The sequence below is a fragment of the Pleurodeles waltl genome, unplaced genomic scaffold (assembly GCF_031143425.1).
Source record: "Pleurodeles waltl isolate 20211129_DDA unplaced genomic scaffold, aPleWal1.hap1.20221129 scaffold_39, whole genome shotgun sequence".
Classification (NCBI taxonomy): domain Eukaryota; kingdom Metazoa; phylum Chordata; class Amphibia; order Caudata; family Salamandridae; genus Pleurodeles; species Pleurodeles waltl.
Window position 1 is genome coordinate 2526749 of NW_027150097.1, and position 19958 is coordinate 2546706.

General features: G+C 43.3%; 11 non-coding genes across 11 annotated transcripts; all 11 read left to right on the plus strand.

The window, feature by feature from the left end:
• Positions 1–928: 928 nt before the first annotated feature.
• On the plus strand, positions 929–1001 carry TRNAT-UGU (transfer RNA threonine (anticodon UGU)). Its single transcript has one exon. It is a non-coding gene; the product is annotated as a tRNA-Thr (tRNA).
• A 1762-nt stretch (positions 1002–2763) lies between these two features.
• Positions 2764–2836, plus strand: TRNAT-UGU (transfer RNA threonine (anticodon UGU)). The gene has a single exon. It is a non-coding gene; the product is annotated as a tRNA-Thr (tRNA).
• A 1763-nt stretch (positions 2837–4599) lies between these two features.
• On the plus strand, positions 4600–4672 carry TRNAT-UGU (transfer RNA threonine (anticodon UGU)). Its single transcript has one exon. It is a non-coding gene; the product is annotated as a tRNA-Thr (tRNA).
• A 1763-nt stretch (positions 4673–6435) lies between these two features.
• TRNAT-UGU (transfer RNA threonine (anticodon UGU)) lies at positions 6436–6508 on the plus strand. The gene has a single exon. It is a non-coding gene; the product is annotated as a tRNA-Thr (tRNA).
• A 1762-nt stretch (positions 6509–8270) lies between these two features.
• Positions 8271–8343, plus strand: TRNAT-UGU (transfer RNA threonine (anticodon UGU)). The gene has a single exon. It is a non-coding gene; the product is annotated as a tRNA-Thr (tRNA).
• A 1761-nt stretch (positions 8344–10104) lies between these two features.
• Positions 10105–10177, plus strand: TRNAT-UGU (transfer RNA threonine (anticodon UGU)). The gene has a single exon. It is a non-coding gene; the product is annotated as a tRNA-Thr (tRNA).
• Positions 10178–11938: 1761 nt separating this feature from the next.
• Positions 11939–12011, plus strand: TRNAT-UGU (transfer RNA threonine (anticodon UGU)). Its single transcript has one exon. It is a non-coding gene; the product is annotated as a tRNA-Thr (tRNA).
• A 1762-nt stretch (positions 12012–13773) lies between these two features.
• TRNAT-UGU (transfer RNA threonine (anticodon UGU)) lies at positions 13774–13846 on the plus strand. Its single transcript has one exon. It is a non-coding gene; the product is annotated as a tRNA-Thr (tRNA).
• A 1762-nt stretch (positions 13847–15608) lies between these two features.
• Positions 15609–15681, plus strand: TRNAT-UGU (transfer RNA threonine (anticodon UGU)). The gene has a single exon. It is a non-coding gene; the product is annotated as a tRNA-Thr (tRNA).
• Positions 15682–17444: 1763 nt separating this feature from the next.
• Positions 17445–17517, plus strand: TRNAT-UGU (transfer RNA threonine (anticodon UGU)). The gene has a single exon. It is a non-coding gene; the product is annotated as a tRNA-Thr (tRNA).
• Positions 17518–19272: 1755 nt separating this feature from the next.
• TRNAT-UGU (transfer RNA threonine (anticodon UGU)) lies at positions 19273–19345 on the plus strand. The gene has a single exon. It is a non-coding gene; the product is annotated as a tRNA-Thr (tRNA).
• Positions 19346–19958: the final 613 nt, after the last annotated feature.

Consider the following 19958-nt stretch of genomic DNA (forward strand, 5'->3'; position numbering starts at 1 on the left):
AATAATGAGCGCAATCGCGCTGCTACAGTTCACTCATATTGAAACCTATCGGCAAAAGTGCAATTATCTATGTAACCGGCAAAAGTTCAATTAATTATGTAACAGGGTCGATGTCATGCAATGAGCTCGACTTCTGTAAAACGAGATCGTGCTGTGAAAAAAAGAGAAAAAGTAGTCAAAAAACCAGATGGAAAACAGCGAGCCTCCTATGTTTTCAGTACTTGGTCGCTGCGCTCAAGGAGGGCTAACCACCGGAAAAGGTATGACGTATGCATGCCTTCCACTAACGAAAGCAAGCAGATTTTAACAGGGAAGCCCACGAACCAATGAAAGACACCAACGTGAAATGGACGGGGCTCCTAGCCCTTTTCTAAGTACAATAGAGTCTCGCAAGAAATACGCATGCGCAAGCGCATTCTAGCGCAGGCTTGACTCTAAAAAATCTCCTATGATAGTTGGAGGAAGATATCCCTTTATGCACATCAGCTCTCCTGAACATAAGGCAGATACCCTTGCACTCAAGGCAGCCCGAAGTGCACCTTTGCATAGACAAAGAGCAGAACTGCACCATTTCTGTGAAGATATGTCTCAGTTCTGCTCTCTTCGAGTGACGCACAAAGGAACTTTGCTCGCTGTGCTGCACTGCGTCCCTTCTTTCTAAATATTCCAATTAGTGATCAATTTACCAAAAAAGTAGCAACTCTGCACCCATAGATGTACTCCTTGAAAGGATACAAATTTACTACCTTTTTAAAATACACAATCACTGGCAATAGTAGCCTTGGAAAGCTATGCTAGATTCAGGTTTGAAGCTATGCCCCTTTTCTTTCTCAGACTCACACAATCCTCTCTTCTACTGATTCCATTGTAACTCAGGTACGCTCTGCTCCTTCATATAGTCCCCAGCACGGCATCCTGACAAGCTCCTGGCTCCAAAGCTCAGGGGTTAGAGCACTGGTCTTGTAAACCAGGGGTCGTGAGTTTAAATCTCACTGAGGCCTCACAAACATTTTGGATTTAACAACACTTTTTAGTTCATTGGGGAGCCTCACTACAAATATTCTTTTCAAGATAGAAAAACAAAGGCGACACAGGGCAAAGCACGCAAGAACGGGGGGCATTACACACAGTGTCAGTGGAATGACAAACACAAGACTCCTACAGGGTCATACAATTGACTTGTGTGAGTATGGGGGATGTTTAGAGTGTGACATCCCAAAATATCATTCTTGACTTGGTCGTTGGCTTTGGTGCCCCTTCAGCCACGTCCTTTTCAATGCACATGTCATTTTTTTAATATCATCCTGATTTCACTGTGAGATTTTAACTTGTTCTTTTTTTCGGGTCCGGAATTTAAGTGTACATTTAGGCCCATGTTTAAACAGATTTTTCATCGGGTTGCATCACTTTTTCGATGCAGCATTAACACAATTCGTTTTTTGGTATTTACAAAGCCATGCACATGTTAAGAAAAAGTAACAGCACACAGCACCTTGCTCTGCCATGCTTTACTTTGCGTCAGGTAGGTGTTCCACAGGTGGTACATGGTTTTCTTGTACATCCACACATGGATTTTGATGTAAACCCATGTTTACAAAAACATACAGTCATGGTTTTGTGCCACAATGGTGCGCCTCCCCGAGGCTGGTGTAAGGAGAACAGATGTCTTTATTTCTCCATGTTACTGCCTCTTTGCATGTGGTGTGCTGCAATTTGCAGAACAGATACAAAGAGTAAACAAGCACTTGCAATACAACTGGTCTGGCATTTCTCCGAGATAGAGCTATTAGCAGTTGTAAACTCCCAACCAGACTTTTCTTGACTCATTAAATGTAAATAATGAGCGCAATCGCCCTGCTACAGTTCACTCATATTGAAACCTATCGGCAAAAGTGCAATTATCTATGTAACCGGCAAAAGTTCAATTAATTATGTAACAGGGTCGATGTCATGCAATGAGCTCGACTTCTGTCAAACGAGATCGTGCTGTGAAAAAAAGAGAAAAAGTAGTCCACAAACCAGATGGAAAACGGCGAGCCTCCTATGTTTTCAGTACTTGGTCGCTGCGCTCAAGGAGGGCTAACCACCGGAAAAGGCATGACGTATGCATGCCTTCCACTAACGAAAGCAAGCAGATTTTGACAGGGAAGCCCACGAACCAATGAAAGACACCAACGTGAAATGGACGGGGCTCCTAGCCCTTTTCTAACTACTACAGCGTCTCGCAAGCAATACGCATGCGCAAGCGCATTCTAGCGCAGGCTTGACTCTAAAAAATCTCCTAGGATAGTTGGAGGAAGATATCCCTTTATGCACATCAGCTCTCCTGAACATAAGGCAGATACCCTTGCACTCAAGGCAGCCCGAAGTACACCTTTGCATAGACAAAGAGCAGAACTGCACCATTTCTGTGAAGATATGTCTCAGTTCTGCTCTCTTCGAGTGACGCACAAAGGAACTTTGCTGGCTGTGCTGCACTGCGTCCCTTCTTTCTAAATATTCCAATTAGTGATCAGTTTACCAAAAAAGTAGCAAATCTGCACCCATAGATGTACTCCTTGAAAGGATACAAATTTACTACCTTTTTAAAATACACAATCACTGGCAATAGTAGCCTTGGAAAGCTATGCCAGATTCAGGTTTGAAGCTATGCCCCTTTTCTTTCTCAGACTCACACAATCCTCTCTCCTGCTGATTCCATTGTAACTCAGGTATGCTCTGCTCCTTCATATGGTCCCCAGCACAGCGTCCTGACAAGCTCCTTGCTCCATAGCTCAGGGGTTAGAGCACTGGTCTTGTAAACCAGGGGTCGTGAGTTCAAATCTCACTCGGGCCTCACAAACATTTTGGATTTAACAACACTTTTTAGTTCATTGGGGAGCCTCACTACAAATATTCTTTTCAAGATAGAAAAACAAAGGCGACACAGGGCAAAGCACGCAAGAAAGGGGGGCATTACACACAGTGTCAGTGGAATGACAAACACAAGACTCCTACAGGGTCATACAATTGACTTGTGTGAGTATGGGGGATGTTTAGAGTGTGACATCCCAAAATATCATTCTTGACTTGGTCATTGGCTTTGGTGCCCCTTCAGCCACGTCCTTTCCAATGCACATGTCATTTTTTTAATATCATCCTGATTTCACTGTGAGATTTTAAGTTGTTCTTTTTTTCGGGTCCGGAATTTAAGTGTACATTTAGACCCATGTTTAAACAGATTTTTCATCGGGTTGCATCACTTTTTCGATGCAGCATTAACACAATTCGTTTTTTGGTATTTACAAAGCCATGCACATGTTAAGAAAAAGTAACAGCACACAGCACCTTGCTCTGCCATGCTTTACCTTGCGTCAGGTAGGTGTTCCACAGGTGGTACATGGTTTTCTTGTACATCCACACATGGATTTTGATGTAAACCCATGTTTACAAAAACATACAGTCATGATTTTGTGCCACAATGGTGCGCCTCCCCGAGGCTGGTGTAAGGAGAACAGATGTCTTTATTTCTCCATGTTACTGCCTCTTTGCATGTGGTGTGCTGCAATTTGCAGAACAGATACAAGGAGTAAACAAGCACTTGCAATACAACTGGTCTGGCATTTCTCCGAGATAGAGCTATTAGCAGTTGTAAACTCCCAACCAGACTTTTCTTGACTCATTAAATGTAAATAATGAGCGCGATCGTGCTGCTACAGTTCACTCATATTGAAACCTATCGGCAAAAGTGCAATTATCTATGTAACCGGAAAAAGTTCAATTAATTATGTAACAGGGTTGATGTCATGCAATGAGCTCGACTTCTGTCAAACGAGATTGTGCTGTGAAAAAAAAGAGAAAAAGTAGTCCACAAACCAGATGGAAAACAGCGAGCCTCCTTTGTTTTCAGTACTTGGTCGCTGCGCTCAAGGAGGGCTAACCACCGGAAAAAGCATGACGTATGCATGCCTTCCACTAACGAAAGCAAGCAGATTTTAACAGGGAAGCCCACGAACCAATGAAAGACACCAAAGTGAAATGGACGGGGCTCCTAGCCCTTTTCTAACTACAACAGCGTCTCGCAAGCAATACGCATGCGCAAGTGCATTCTAGCGCAGGCTTGACTCTAAAAAATCTCCTATGATAGTTGGAGGATGATATCCCTTTATGCACATCACCTCTCCTGAACATAAGGCAGATACCCTTGCACTCAAGGCAGCCCAAAGTGCCCCTTTGCATAGACAAAGAGCAGAACTGCACCATTTCTGTGAAGATATGTCTCAGTTCTGCTCTCTTCGAGTGACGCACAAAGGAACTTTGCTGGCTGTGCTGCACTGCGTCCCTTCTTTCTAAATATTCCAATTAGTGATCAGTTTACCAAAAAAGTAGCAAATCTGCACCCATAGATGTACTCCTTGAAAGGATACAAATTTACTACCTTTTTAAAATACACAATCACTGGCAATAGTAGCCTTGGAAAGCTATGCCAGATTCAGGTTTGAAGCTATGCCCCTTTTCTTTCTCAGACTCACACAATCCTCTCTCCTGCTGATTCCATTGTCACTCAGGTATGCTCTGCTCCTTCATATAGTCCCCAGCACGGCATCCCGACAAGCTCCTGGCTCCATAGCTCAGGGGTTAGAGCACTGGTCTTGTAAACCAGGGGTGGTGAGTTCAAATCTCACTGGGGCCTCACAAACATTTTGGATTTAACAACACTTTTTAGTTCATTGGGGAGCCTCACTACAAATATTCTTTTCAAGATAGAAAAACAAAGGCGACACAGGGCAAAGCACGCAAGAAAGGGGGGCATTACACACAGTGTCAGTGGAATGACAAACACAAGACTCCTACAGGGTCATACAATTGACTTGTGTGAGTATGGGGGATGTTTAGAGTGTGACATCCCAAAATATCATTCTTGACTTGGTCATTGGCTTTGGTGCCCCTTCAGCCACGTCCTTTCCAATGCACATGTCATTTTTTTAATATCATCCTGATTTCACTGTGAGATTTTAAGTTGTTCTTTTTTTCGGGTCCGGAATTTAAGTGTACATTTAGACCCATGTTTAAACAGATTTTTCATCGGGTTGCATCACTTTTTCGATGCAGCATTAACACAATTCGTTTTTTGGTATTTACAAAGCCATGCACATGTTAAGAAAAAGTAACAGCACACAGCACCTTGCTCTGCCATGCTTTACCTTGCGTCAGGTAGGTGTTCCACAGGTGGTACATGGTTTTCTTGTACATCCACACATGGATTTTGATGTAAACCCATGTTTACAAAAACATACAGTCATGATTTTGTGCCACAATGGTGCGCCTCCCCGAGGCTGGTTTAAGGAGAACAGATGTCTTTATTTCTCCATGTTACTGCCTCTTTGCATGTGGTGTGCTGCAATTTGCAGAACAGATACAAGGAGTAAACAAGCACTTGCAATACAACTGGTCTGGCATTTCTCCGAGATAGAGCTATTAGCAGTTGTAAACTCCCAACCAGACTTTTCTTGACTCATTAAATGTAAATAATGAGCGCGATCGTGCTGCTACAGTTCACTCATATTGAAACCTATCGGCAAAAGTGCAATTATCTATGTAACCGGCAAAAGTTCAATTAATTATGTAACAGGGTTGATGTCATGCAATGAGCTCGACTTCTGTCAAACGAGATTGTGCTGTGAAAAAAAAGAGAAAAAGTAGTCCACAAACCAGATGGAAAACAGCGAGCCTCCTTTGTTTTCAGTACTTGGTCGCTGCGCTCAAGGAGGGCTAACCACCGGAAAAAGCATGACGTATGCATGCCTTCCACTAACGAAAGCAAGCAGATTTTAACAAGGAAGCCCACGAACCAATGAAAGACTCCAAAGTGAAATGGACGGGGCTCCTAGCCCTTTTCTAACTACAACAGCGTCTCGCAAGCAATACGCATGCGCAAGTGCATTCTAGCGCAGGCTTGACTCTAAAAAATCTCCTATGATAGTTGGAGGATGATATCCCTTTATGCACATCACCTCTCCTGAACATAAGGCAGATACCCTTGCACTCAAGGCAGCCCAAAGTGCCCCTTTGCATAGACAAAGAGCAGAACTGCACCATTTCTGTGAAGATATGTCTCAGTTCTGCTCTCTTCGAGTGACGCACAAAGGAACTTTGCTGGCTGTGCTGCACTGCGTCCCTTCTTTCTAAATATTCCAATTAGTGATCAGTTTACCAAAAAAGTAGCAAATCTGCACCCATAGATGTACTCCTTGAAAGGATACAAATTTACTACCTTTTTAAAATACACAATCACTGGCAATAGTAGCCTTGGAAAGCTATGCCAGATTCAGGTTTGAAGCTATGCCCCTTTTCTTTCTCAGACTCACACAATCCTCTCTCCTGCTGATTCCTTTGTCACTCGGGTATGCTCTGCTCCTTCATATAGTCCCCAGCACGGCATCCCGACAAGCTCCTGGCTCCATAGCTCAGGGGTTAGAGCACTGGTCTTGTAAACCAGGGGTGGTGAGTTCAAATCTCACTGGGGCCTCACAAACATTTTGGATTTAACAACACTTTTTAGTTCATTGGGGAGCCTCACTACAAATATTCTTTTCAAGATAGAAAAACAAAGGCGACACAGGGCAAAGCACGCAAGAACGGGGGGCATTACACACAGTGTCAGTGGAATGACAAACACAAGACTCCTACAGGGTCATACAATTGACTTGTGTGAGTATGGGGGATGTTTAGAGTGTGACATCCCAAAATATCATTCTTGACTTGGTCGTTGGCTTTGGTGCCCCTTCAGCCACGTCCTTTCCAATGCACATGTCATTTTTTTAATATCATCCTGATTTCACTGTGAGATTTTAACTTGTTCCTTTTTTCGGGTCCGGAATTTAAGTGTACATTGAGGCCCATGTTTAAACAGATTTTTCATCGGGTTGCATCACTTTTTCGATGCAGCATTAACACAATTCGTTTTTTGGTATTTACAAAGCCATGCACATGTTAAGAAAAAGTAACAGCACACAGCACCTTGTTCTGCCATGCTTTACTTTGCATCAGGTAGGTGTTCCACAGGTGGTACATGGTTTTCTTGTACATCCCCACATGGATTTTGATGCAAACCCATGTTTACAAAAACATACAGTCATGGTTTTGTGCCACAATGGTGCGCCTCCCCGAGGCTGGTGTAAGGAGAACAGATGTCTTTATTTCTCCATGTCACTGCCTCTTTGCATGTGGTGTGCTGCAATTAGCAGAACAGATACAAAGAGTAAACAAGTACTTGCAATACAACTGGTCTGGCATTTCTCCGAGATAGAGCTATTAGCAGTTGTAAACTCCCAACCAGACTTTTCTTGACTCATTAAATGTAAATAATGAGCGCAATCGCGCTGCTACAGTTCACTCATATTGAAACCTATCGGCAAAAGTGCAATTATCTATGTAACCGGCAAAAGTTCAATTAATTATGTAACAGGGTCGATGTCATGCAATGAGCTCGACTTCTGTCAAACGAGATCGTGCTGTGAAAAAAAGTGAAAAAGTAGTCCACAAACCAGATGGAAAACAGCGAGCCTCCTATGTTTTCAGTACTTGGTCGCTGCGATCAAGGAGGGCTAACCACCGGAAAAGGCATGACTTATGCATGCCTTCCACTAACGAAAGCAAGCAGATTTTAACAGGGAAGCCCACGAACCAATGAAAGACACCAACGTGAAATGGACGGGGCTCCTAGCCCTTTTCTAACTACAACAGCGTCTCGCAAGCAATACGCATGCGCAAGCGCATTCTAGCGCAGGCTTGACTCTAAAAAATCTCCTATGATAGTTGTAGGAAGATATCCCTTTATGCACATCAGCTCTCCTGAACATAAGGCAGATACCCTTGCACTCAAGGCAGCCCGAAGCGCACCTTTGCATAGACAAAGAGCAGAACTGCACCATTTCTGTGAAGATATGTCTCAGTTCTGCTCTCTTCGAGTGACGCACAAAGGAACTTTGCTCGCTGTGCTGCACTGTGTCCCTTCTTTCTAAATATTCCAATTAGAGATCAGTTTACCAAAAAAGTAGGAAATCTGCACCCATAGATGTACTCCTTGAAAGGATACAAATTTACTACCTTTTTAAAATACACAATCACTGGCAATAGTAGCCTTGGAAAGCTATGCCAGATTGAGGTTTGAAGCTATGCCCCTTTTCTTTCTCAGACTCACACAATCCTCTCTCCTGCTGATTCCATTGTAACTCAGGTATGCTCTGCTCCTTCAGATAGTCCCCGGCACGGCAGCCTGACAAGCTCCTGGCTCCATAGCTCAGGGGTTAGAGCACTGGTCTTGTAAACCAGGGGTCGTGAGTTCAAATCTCACTGGAGCCTCACAAACATTTTGGATTTAACAACACTTTTTAGTTCATTGGGGAGCCTCACTACAAATATTCTTTTCAAGATAGAAAAACAAAGGCGACACAGGGCAAAGCACGCAAGAACGGGGGGCATTACACACAGTGTCAGTGGAATGACAAACACAAGACTCCTACAGGGTCATACAATTGACTTGTGTGAGTATGGGGGATGTTTAGAGTGTGACATCCCAAAATATCATTCTTGACTTGGTCGTTGGCTTTGGTGCCCTTTCAGCCACGTCCTTTCCAATGCACATGTCATTTTTTAATATCATCCTGATTTCACTGTGAGATTTTAACTTGTTCTTTTTTTCGGGTCCGGAATTTAAGTGTACATTTAGGCCCATGTTTAAACGGATTTTTCATCGGGTTGCATCACTTTTTCGATGCAGCATTAACACAATTCGTTTTTTGGTATTTACAAAGCCATGCACATGTTAAGAAAAAGTAACTGCACACAGCACCTTGCTCTGCCATGCTTTACTTTGCGTCAGGTAGGTGTTCCACAGGTGGTACATGGTTTTCTTGTACACCCACACATGGATTTTGATGTAAACCCATGTTTACAAAAACATACAGTCATGGTTTTGTGCCACAATGGTGCGCCTCCCCGAGGCTGGTGTAAGGAGAACAGATGTCTTTATTTCTCCATGTTACTGCCTCTTTGCATGTGGTGTGCTGCAATTTGCAGAACAGATACAAGAGTAAACAAGCACTTGCAATACAACTGGTCTGGCATTTCTCCGAGACAGAGCTATTAGCAGTTGTAAACTCCCAACCAGACTTTTCTTGACTCATTAAATGTAAATAATGAGCGCAATCGCCCTGCTACAGTTCACTCATATTGAAACCTATCGGCAAAAGTGCAATTATCTATGTAACCGGCAAAAGTTCAATTAATTATGTAACAGGGTCGATGTCATGCAATGAGCTCGACTTCTGTCAAACGAGATCGTGCTGTGAAAAAAAGAGAACAAGTAGTCCACCAACCAGATGGAAAACAGCGAGCCTCCTATGTTTTCAGTACTTGGTCGCTGCGCTCAAGGAGGGCTAACCACCGGAAAAGGCATGACGTATGCATGCCTTCCACTAACGAAAGCAAGCAGATTTTAATAGGGAAGCCCACGAACCAATGAAAGACACCAACGTGAAATGGACGGGGCTCCTAGCCCTTTTCTAACTACAACAGCGTCTCGCAAGCAATACGCATGCGCAAGCGCATTCTAGTGCAGGCTTGACTCTAAAAAATCTCCTATGATAGTTGTAGGAAGATATCCCTTTATGCACATCAGCTCTCCTGAACATAAGGCAGATACCCTTGCACTCAAGGCAGCCCGAAGTGCACCTTTGCATAGACAAAGAGCAGAACTGCACCATTTCTGTGAAGATATGTCTCAGTTCTGCTCTCTTCGAGTGACGCACAAAGGAACTTTGCTCGCTGTGCTGCACTGTGTCCCTTCTTTCTAAATATTCCAATTAGTGATCAGTTTTCCAAAAAAGTAGGAAATCTGCACCCATAGATGTTCTCCTTGAAAGGATACAAATTTACTACCTTTTTAAAATACACAATCACTGGCAATAGTAGCCTTGGAAAGCTATGCCAGATTCATTTTTGAAGCTATGCCCCTTTTCTTTCTCAGACTCACACAATCCTCTCTCCTGCTGATTCCATTGTAACTCAGGTATGCTCTGCTCCTTCATATAGTCCCCAGCACGGCAGCCTGACGTGTCTCCTGGCTCCATAGCTCAGGGGTTAGAGCACTGGTCTTGTAAACCAGGGGTCGTGAGTTCAAATCTCACTGGGGCCTCACAAGCATTTTGGATTTAACAACACTTTTTAGTTCATTGGGGAGCCTCACTACAAATATTCTTTTCAAGATAGAAAAACAAAGGCGACACAGGGCAAAGCACGCAAGAAAGGGGGGCATTACACACAGTGTCAGTGGAATTACAAACACAAGACTCCTACAGGGTATACAATTGACTTGTGTGAGTATGGGGGATGTTTAGAGTGTGACATCCCAAAATATCATTCTTGACTTGGTCGTTGGCTTTGGTGCCCCTTCAGCCACGTCCTTTCCAATGCACATGTCATTTTTTTAATATCATCCTGATTTCACTGTGAGATTTTAACTTGTTCTTTTTTTCGGGTCCGGAATTTAAGTGTACATTTAGGCCCATGTTTAAACAGATTTTTCATCGGGTTGCATCACTTTTTCGATGCAGCATTAACACAATTCGTTTTTTGGTATTTACAAAGCCATGCACATGTTAAGAAAAAGTAACAGCACACAGCACCTTGCTCTGCCATGCTTTACTTTGCGTCAGGTAGGTGTTCCACAGGTGGTACATGGTTTTCTTGTACACCCACACATGGATTTTGATGTAAACCCATGTTTACAAAAACATACAGTCATGGTTTTGTGCCACAATGGTGCGCCTCCCCGAGGCTGGTGTAAGGAGAACAGATGTCTTTATTTCTCCATGTTACTGCCTCTTTGCATGTGGTGTGCTGCAATTTGCAGAACAGATACAAAGAGTAAACAAGCACTTGCAATACAACTGGTCTGGCATTTCTCCGAGATAGAGCTATTAGCAGTTGTCAACTGCCAACCAGACTTTTCTTGACTCATTAAATGTAAATAATGAGCGCAATCGCCCTGCTACAGTTCACTCATATTGAAACCTATCGGCAAAAGTGCAATTATCTATGTAACCAGCAAAAGTTCAATTAATTATGTAACAGGGTTGATGTCATGCAATGAGCTCGACTTCTGTCAAACGAGATCGTGCTGTGAAAAAAAGAGAACAAGTAGTCCACCAACCAGATGGAAAACAGCGAGCCTCCTATGTTTTCAGTACTTGGTCGCTGCGCTCAAGGAGGGCTAACCACCGGAAAAGGCATGACGTATGCATGCCTTCCACTAACGAAAGCAAGCAGATTTTAACAGGGAAGCCCACGAACCAATGAAAGACACCAACGTGAAATGGACGGGGCTCCTAGCCCTTTTCTAACTACTACAGCGTCTCGCAAGCAATACGCATGCGCAAGCGCATTCTAGCGCAGGCTTGACTCTAAAAAATCTCCTATGATAGTTGGAGGAAGATATCCCTTTATGCACATCAGCTCTCCTGAACATAAGGCAGATACCCTTGCACTCAAGGCAGCCCGAAGTGCACCTTTGCATAGACAAAGAGCAGAACTGCACCATTTCTGTGAAGATATGTCTCAGTTCTGCTCTCTTCGAGTGAAGCACAAAGGAAATTTGCTGGCTGTGCTGCACTGCGTCCCTTCTTTCTAAATATTCCAATTAGTGATCAGTTTACCAAAAAAGTAGCAAATCTGCACCCATAGATGTACTCCTTGAAAGGATACAAATTTACTACCTTTTTAAAATACACAATCACTGGCAATAGTAGCCTTGGAAAGCTATGCCAGATTGAGGTTTGAAGCTATGCCCCTTTTCTTTCTCAGACTCACACAATCCTCTCTCCTGCTGATTCCATTGTAACTCAGGTATGCTCTGCTCCTTCATATAGTCCCCAGCACGGCATCCTGACAAGCTCCTGGCTCCATAGCTCAGGGGTTAGAGCACTGGTCTTGTAAACCAGGGGTCATGAGTTCAAATCTCACTGGGGCCTCACAAACATTTGGGATTTAACAACACTTTTTAGTTCATTGGGAAGCCTCACTACAAATATTCTTTTCAAGATAGAAAAACAAAGGCGACACAGGGCAAAGCACGCAAGAAAGGGGGGCATTACACACAGTGTCAGTGGAATGACAAACACAATACTCCTACAGGGTCATACAATTGACTTGTGTGAGTATGGGGGATGTTTAGAGTGTGACATCCCAAAATATCATTCTTGACTTGGTCGTTGGCTTTGGTGCCCCTTCAGCCACGTCCTTTCCAATGCACATGTCATTTTTTTAATATCATCCTGATTTCACTGTGAGATTTTAACTTGTTCTTTTTTTCGGGTCCGGAATTTAAGTGTACATTTACGCCCATGTTTAAACAGATTTTTCATCGGGTTGCATCACTTTTTCGATGCAGCATTAACACAATTCGTTTTTTGGTATTTACAAAGCCATGCACATGTTAAGAAAAAGTAACAGCACACAGCACCTTGCTCTGCCATGCTTTACTTTGCGTCAGGTAGGTGTTCCACAGGTGGTACATGGTTTTCTTGTACACCCACACATGGATTTTGATGTAAACCCATGTTTACAAAAACATACAGTCATGGTTTTGTGCCACAATGGTGCGCCTCCCCGAGGCTGGTGTAAGGAGAACAGATGTCTTTATTTCTCCATGTTACTGCCTCTTTGCATGTGGTGTGCTGCAATTTGCAGAACAGATACAAAGAGTAAACAAGCACTTGCAATACAACTGGTCTGGCATTTCTCCGAGATAGAGCTATTAGCAGTTGTCAACTGCCAACCAGACTTTTCTTGACTCATTAAATGTAAATAATGAGCGCAATCGCCCTGCTACAGTTCACTCATATTGAAACCTATCGGCAAAAGTGCAATTATCTATGTAACCAGCAAAAGTTCAATTAATTATGTAACAGGGTTGATGTCATGCAATGAGCTCGACTTCTGTCAAACGAGATCGTGCTGTGAAAAAAAGAGAACAAGTAGTCCACCAACCAGATGGAAAACAGCGAGCCTCCTATGTTTTCAGTACTTGGTCGCTGCGCTCAAGGAGGGCTAACCACCGGAAAAGGCATGACGTATGCATGCCTTCCACTAACGAAAGCAAGCAGATTTTAACAGGGAAGCCCACGAACCAATGAAAGACACCAACGTGAAATGGACGGGGCTCCTAGCCCTTTTCTAACTACTACAGCGTCTCGCAAGCAATACGCATGCGCAAGCGCATTCTAGCGCAGGCTTGACTCTAAAAAATCTCCTATGATAGTTGGAGGAAGATATCCCTTTATGCACATCAGCTCTCCTGAACATAAGGCAGATACCCTTGCACTCAAGGCAGCCCGAAGTGCACCTTTGCATAGACAAAGAGCAGAACTGCACCATTTCTGTGAAGATATGTCTCAGTTCTGCTCTCTTCGAGTGAAGCACAAAGGAAATTTGCTGGCTGTGCTGCACTGCGTCCCTTCTTTCTAAATATTCCAATTAGTGATCAGTTTACCAAAAAAGTAGCAAATCTGCACCCATAGATGTACTCCTTGAAAGGATACAAATTTACTACCTTTTTAAAATACACAATCACTGGCAATAGTAGCCTTGGAAAGCTATGCCAGATTGAGGTTTGAAGCTATGCCCCTTTTCTTTCTCAGACTCACACAATCCTCTCTCCTGCTGATTCCATTGTAACTCAGGTATGCTCTGCTCCTTCATATAGTCCCCAGCACGGCATCCTGACAAGCTCCTGGCTCCATAGCTCAGGGGTTAGAGCACTGGTCTTGTAAACCAGGGGTCATGAGTTCAAATCTCACTGGGGCCTCACAAACATTTGGGATTTAACAACACTTTTTAGTTCATTGGGAAGCCTCACTACAAATATTCTTTTCAAGATAGAAAAACAAAGGCGACACAGGGCAAAGCACGCAAGAAAGGGGGGCATTACACACAGTGTCAGTGGAATGACAAACACAATACTCCTACAGGGTCATACAATTGACTTGTGTGAGTATGGGGGATGTTTAGAGTGTGACATCCCAAAATATCATTCTTGACTTGGTCGTTGGCTTTGGTGCCCCTTCAGCCACGTCCTTTCCAATGCACATGTCATTTTTTTAATATCATCCTGATTTCACTGTGAGATTTTAACTTGTTCTTTTTTTCGGGTCCGGAATTTAAGTGTACATTTAGGCCCATGTTTAAACAGATTTTTCATCGGGTTGCATCACTTTTTCGATGCAGCATTAACACAATTCGTTTTTTGGTATTTAAAAAGCCATGCACATGTTAAGAAAAAGTAACAGCACACAGCACCTTGCTCTGCCATGCTTTACTTTGCGTCAGGTAGGTGTTCCACAGGTGGTACATGGTTTTCTTGTACACCCACACATGGATTTTGATGTAAACCCATGTTTACAAAAACATACAGTCATGGTTTTGTGCCACAATGGTGCGCCTCCCCGAGGCTGGTGTAAGGAGAACAGATGTCTTTATTTCTCCATGTTACTGCCTCTTTGCATGTGGTGTGCTGCAATTTGCAGAACAGATACAAAGAGTAAACAAGCACTTGCAATACAACTGGTCTGGCATTTCTCCGAGATAGAGCTATTAGCAGTTGTCAACTGCCAACCAGACTTTTCTTGACTCATTAAATGTAAATAATGAGCGCAATCGCCCTGCTACAGTTCACTCATATTGAAACCTATCGGCAAAAGTGCAATTATCTATGTAACCAGCAAAAGTTCAATTAATTATGTAACAGGGTTGATGTCATGCAATGAGCTCGACTTCTGTCAAACGAGATCGTGCTGTGAAAAAAAGAGAACAAGTAGTCCACCAACCAGATGGAAAACAGCGAGCCTCCTATGTTTTCAGTACTTGGTCGCTGCGCTCAAGGAGGGCTAACCACCGGAAAAGGCATGACGTATGCATGCCTTCCACTAACGAAAGCAAGCAGATTTTAACATGGAAGCCCACGAACCAATGAAAGACACCAACGTGAAATGGACGGGGCTCCTAGCCCTTTTCTAACTACTACAGCGTCTCGCAAGCAATACGCATGCGCAAGCGCATTCTAGCGCAGGCTTGACTCTAAAAAATCTCCTATGATAGTTGGAGGAAGATATCCCTTTATGCACATCAGCTCTCCTGAACATAAGGCAGATACCCTTGCACTCAAGGCAGCCCGAAGTGCACCTTTGCATAGACAAAGAGCAGAACTGCACCATTTCTGTGAAGATATGTCTCAGTTCTGCTCTCTTCGAGTGAAGCACAAAGGACATTTGCTGGCTGTGCTGCACTGCGTCCCTTCTTTCTAAATATTCCAATTAGTGATCAGTTTACCAAAAAAGTAGCAAATCTGCACCCATAGATGTACTCCTTGAAAGGATACAAATTTACTACCTTTTTAAAATACACAATCACTGGCAATAGTAGCCTTGGAAAGCTATGCCAGATTGAGGTTTGAAGCTATGCCCCTTTTCTTTCTCAGACTCACACAATCCTCTCTCCTGCTGATTCCATTGTAACTCAGGTATGCTCTGCTCCTTCATATAGTCCCCAGCACGGCATCCTGACAAGCTCCTGGCTCCATAGCTCAGGGGTTAGAGCACTGGTCTTGTAAACCAGGGGTCATGAGTTCAAATCTCACTGGGGCCTCACAAACATTTGGGATTTAACAACACTTTTTAGTTCATTGGGAAGCCTCACTACAAATATTCTTTTCAAGATAGAAAAACAAAGGCGACACAGGGCAAAGCACGCAAGAAAGGGGGGCATTACACACAGTGTCAGTGGAATGACAAACACAATACTCCTACAGGGTCATACAATTGACTTGTGTGAGTATGGGGGATGTTTAGAGTGTGACATCCCAAAATATCATTCTTGACTTGGTCGTTGGCTTTGGTGCCCCTTCAGCCACATCCTATCCAATGCACATGTCATTTTTTTAATATCATCCTGATTTCACTGTGAGATTTTAACTTGTTCTTTTTTTCGGGTCCGGAATTTAAGTGTGCATTTAGGCCCATGTTTAAACAGATTTTTCATCGGGTTGTATCACTTTTTCGATGCAGCATTAACACAATTAGTTTTTTGGTTATTTACAAAGCCATGCACATGTTAAGAAAAAGTAACAGCACACAGCACCTTGCTCTGCCATGCTTTACTTTGCGTCAGGTAGGTGTTCCACAGGTGGTACATGGTTTTCTTGTACATCCACACATGGATTTTGATGTAAACCCATGTTTACAAAAACATACAGTCATGGTTTTGTGCCACAATGGTGCGCCTCCCCGAGGCTGGTGTAAGGAGAACAGATGTCTTTATTTCTCCATGTTACTGCCTCTTTGCATGTGGTGTGCTGCAATTTGCAGAACAGATTCAAGGAGTAAACAAGCACTTGCAATACAACTGGTCTGGCATTTCTCCGAGATAGAGCTATTAGCAGTTGTAAACTCCCAACCAGACTTTTCTTGACTCATTAAATGTAAATAATGAGCGCAATCGCGCTGCTACAGTATACTCATATTGAAACCTATCGGCAAAAGTGCAATTATCTATGTAACCGGCAAAAGTTCAATTAATTATGTAACAGGGTCGATGTCATGCAATGAGCTCGACTTCTGTCAAACGAGATCGTGCTGTGAAAAAAAGAGAAAAAGTAGTCCACAAACCAGATGGAAAACAGCGAGCCTCCTATGTTTTCAGTACTTGGTCGCTGCGATCAAGGAGGGCTAACCACCGGAAAAGGCATGACGTATGCATGCCTTCCACTAACGAAAGCAAGCAGATTTTAACAGGGAAGCCCACGAACCAATGAAAGACACCAACGTGAAATGGACGGGGCTCCTAGCCCTTTTCTAACTACAACAGCGTCTCGCAAGCAATACGCCTGCGCAAGCGCATTCTAGCGCAGGCTTGACTCTAAAAAATCTCCTATGATAGTTGTAGGAAGATATCCCTTTATGCACATCAGCTCTCCTTAACATAAGGCAGATACCCTTGCACTCAAGGCAGCCCGAAGTGCACCTTTGCATAGACAAAGAGCAGAACTGCACCATTTCTGTGAAGATATGTCTCAGTTCTGCTCTCTTCGAGTGACGCACAAAGGAACTTTGCTCGCTGTGCTGCACTGTGTCCCTTCTTTCTAAATATTCCAATTAGTGATCAGTTTACCAAAAAAGTAGGAAATCTGCACCCATAGATGTACTCCTTGAAAGGATACAAATTTACTACCTTTTTAAAATACACAATCACTGGCAATAGTAGCCTTGGAAAGCTATGCCAAATTGAGGTTTGAAGCTATGCCCCTTTTCTTTCTCAGACTCACACAATCCTCTCTCCTGCTGATTCCATTGTAACTCAGGTATGCTCTGCTCCTTCAGATAGTCCCCAGCACGGCAGCCTGACAAGCTCCTGGCTCCATAGCTCAGGGGTTAGAGCACTGGTCTTGTAAACCAGGGGTCGTGAGTTCAAATCTCACTGGGGCCTCACAAACATTTTGGATTTAACAACACTTTTTAGTTCATTGGGGAGCCTCACTACAAATATTCTTTTCAAGATAGAAAAACAAAGGCGACACAGGGCAAAGCACGCAAGAAAGGGGGGCATTACACACAGTGTCAGTGGAATGACAAACACAAGACTCCTACAGGGTCATACAATTGACTTGTGTGAGTATGGGGGATGTTTAGAGTGTGACATCCCAAAATATCATTCTTGACTTGGTCGTTGGCTTTGGTGCCCCTTCAGCCACGTCCTTTCCAATGCACATGTCATTTTTTTAATATCATCCTGATTTCACTGTGAGATTTTAACTTGTTCTTTTTTTCGGGTCCGGAATTTAAGTGTACATTTAGGCCCATGTTTAAACAGATTTTTCATCGGGTTGCTTCACTTTTTCGATGCAGCATTAACACAATTCGTTTTTTGGTATTTACAAAGCCATGCACATGTTAAGAAAAAGTAACAGCACCTTGCTCTGCCATGCTTTACTTTGCGTCAGGTAGGTGTTCCACAGGTGGTACATGGTTTTCTTGTACATCCACACATGGATTTTGATGTAAACCCATGTTTACAAAAACATACAGTCATGGTTTTGTGCCACAATGGTGCGCCTCCCCGAGGCTGGTGTAAGGAGAACAGATGTCTTTATTTCTCCATGTTACTGCCTCTTTGCATGTGGTGTGCTGCAATTTGCAGAACAGATACAAGGAGTAAACAAGCACTTGCAATACAACTGGTCTGGCATTTCTCCGAGATAGAGCTATTAGCAGTTGTAAACTCCCAACCAGACATTTCTTGGCTCATTAAATGTAAATAATGAGCGCAATCGCGCTGCTACAGTTCACTCATATTGAAACCTATCGGCAAAAGTGCAATTATCTATGTAACCGGCAAAAGTTCAATTAATTATGTAACAGGGTCGATGTCATGCAATGAGCTCGACTTCTGTCAAACGAGATCGTGCTGTGAAAAAAAGAGAAAAAGTAGTCCACAAACCAGATGGAAAACAGCGAGCCTCCTATGTTTTCAGTACTTGGTCGCTGCGCTCAAGGAGGGCTAACCACCGGAAAAGGCATGACGTATGCATGCCTTCCACTAACGAAAGCAAGCAGATTTTAACAGGGAAGCCCACGAACCAATGAAAGACACCAACGTGAAATGGACGGGGCTCCTAGCCCTTTTCTAACTACAACAGCGTCTCGCAAGCAATACGCATGCGCAAGCGCATTCTAGCGCAGGCTTGACTCTAAAAAATCTCCTATGATAGTTGGAGGAAGATATCCCTTTATGCACATCAGCTCTCCTGAACATAAGGCAGATACCCTTGCACTCAAGGCAGCCCGAAGTGCACCTTTGCATAGACAAAGAGCAGAACTGCACCATTTCTGTGAAGATATGTCTCAGTTCTGCTCTCTTCGAGTGAAGCACAAAGGAACTTTGCTTGCTGTGCTGCACTGCGTCCCTTCTTTCTAAATATTCCAATTAGTGATCAGTTTACCAAAAAAGTAGGAAATCTGCACCCATAGATGTACTCCTTGAAAGGATACAAATTTACTACCTTTTTAAAATACACAATCACTGGCAATAGTAGCCTTGGAAAGCTATGCCAGATTGAGGTTTGAAGCTATGCCCCTTTTCTTTCTCAGACTCACACAATCCTCTCTCCTGCTGATTCCATTGTAACTCAGGTATGCTCTGCTCCTTCATATAGTCCCCAGCACGGCATCCTGACAAGCTCCTGGCTCCATAGCTCAGGGGTTAGAGCACTGGTCTTGTAAACCAGGGGTCGTGAGATCAAATCTCACTGGGGCCTCACAAACATTTGGGATTTAACAACACTTTTTAGTTCATTGGGGAGCCTCACTACAAATATTCTTTTCAAGATAGAAAAACAAAGGCGACAAAGGGCAAAGCACGCAAGAAAGGGGGGCATTACACACAGTGTCAGTGGAATGACAAACACAATACTCCTACAGGGTCATACAATTGACTTGTGTGAGTATGGGGGATGTTTAGAGTGTGACATCCCAAAATATCATTCTTGACTTGGTCGTTGGCTTTGGTGCCCCTTCAGCCACGTCCTTTCCAATGCACATGTCATTTTTTTAATATCATCCTGATTTCACTGTGAGATTTTAACTTGTTCTTTTTTTCGGGTCCGGAATTTAAGTGTACATTTAGGCCCATGTTTAAACAGATTTTTCATCGGGTTGTATCACTTTTTCGATGCAGCATTAACACAATTAGTTTTTTGGTATTTACAAAGCCATGCACATGTTAAGAAAAAGTAACAGCACACAGCACCTTGCTCTGCCATGCTTTACTTTGCGTCAGGTAGGTGTTCCACAGGTGGTACATGGTTTTCTTGTACATCCACACATGGATTTTGATGTAAACCCATGTTTACAAAAACATACAGTCATGGT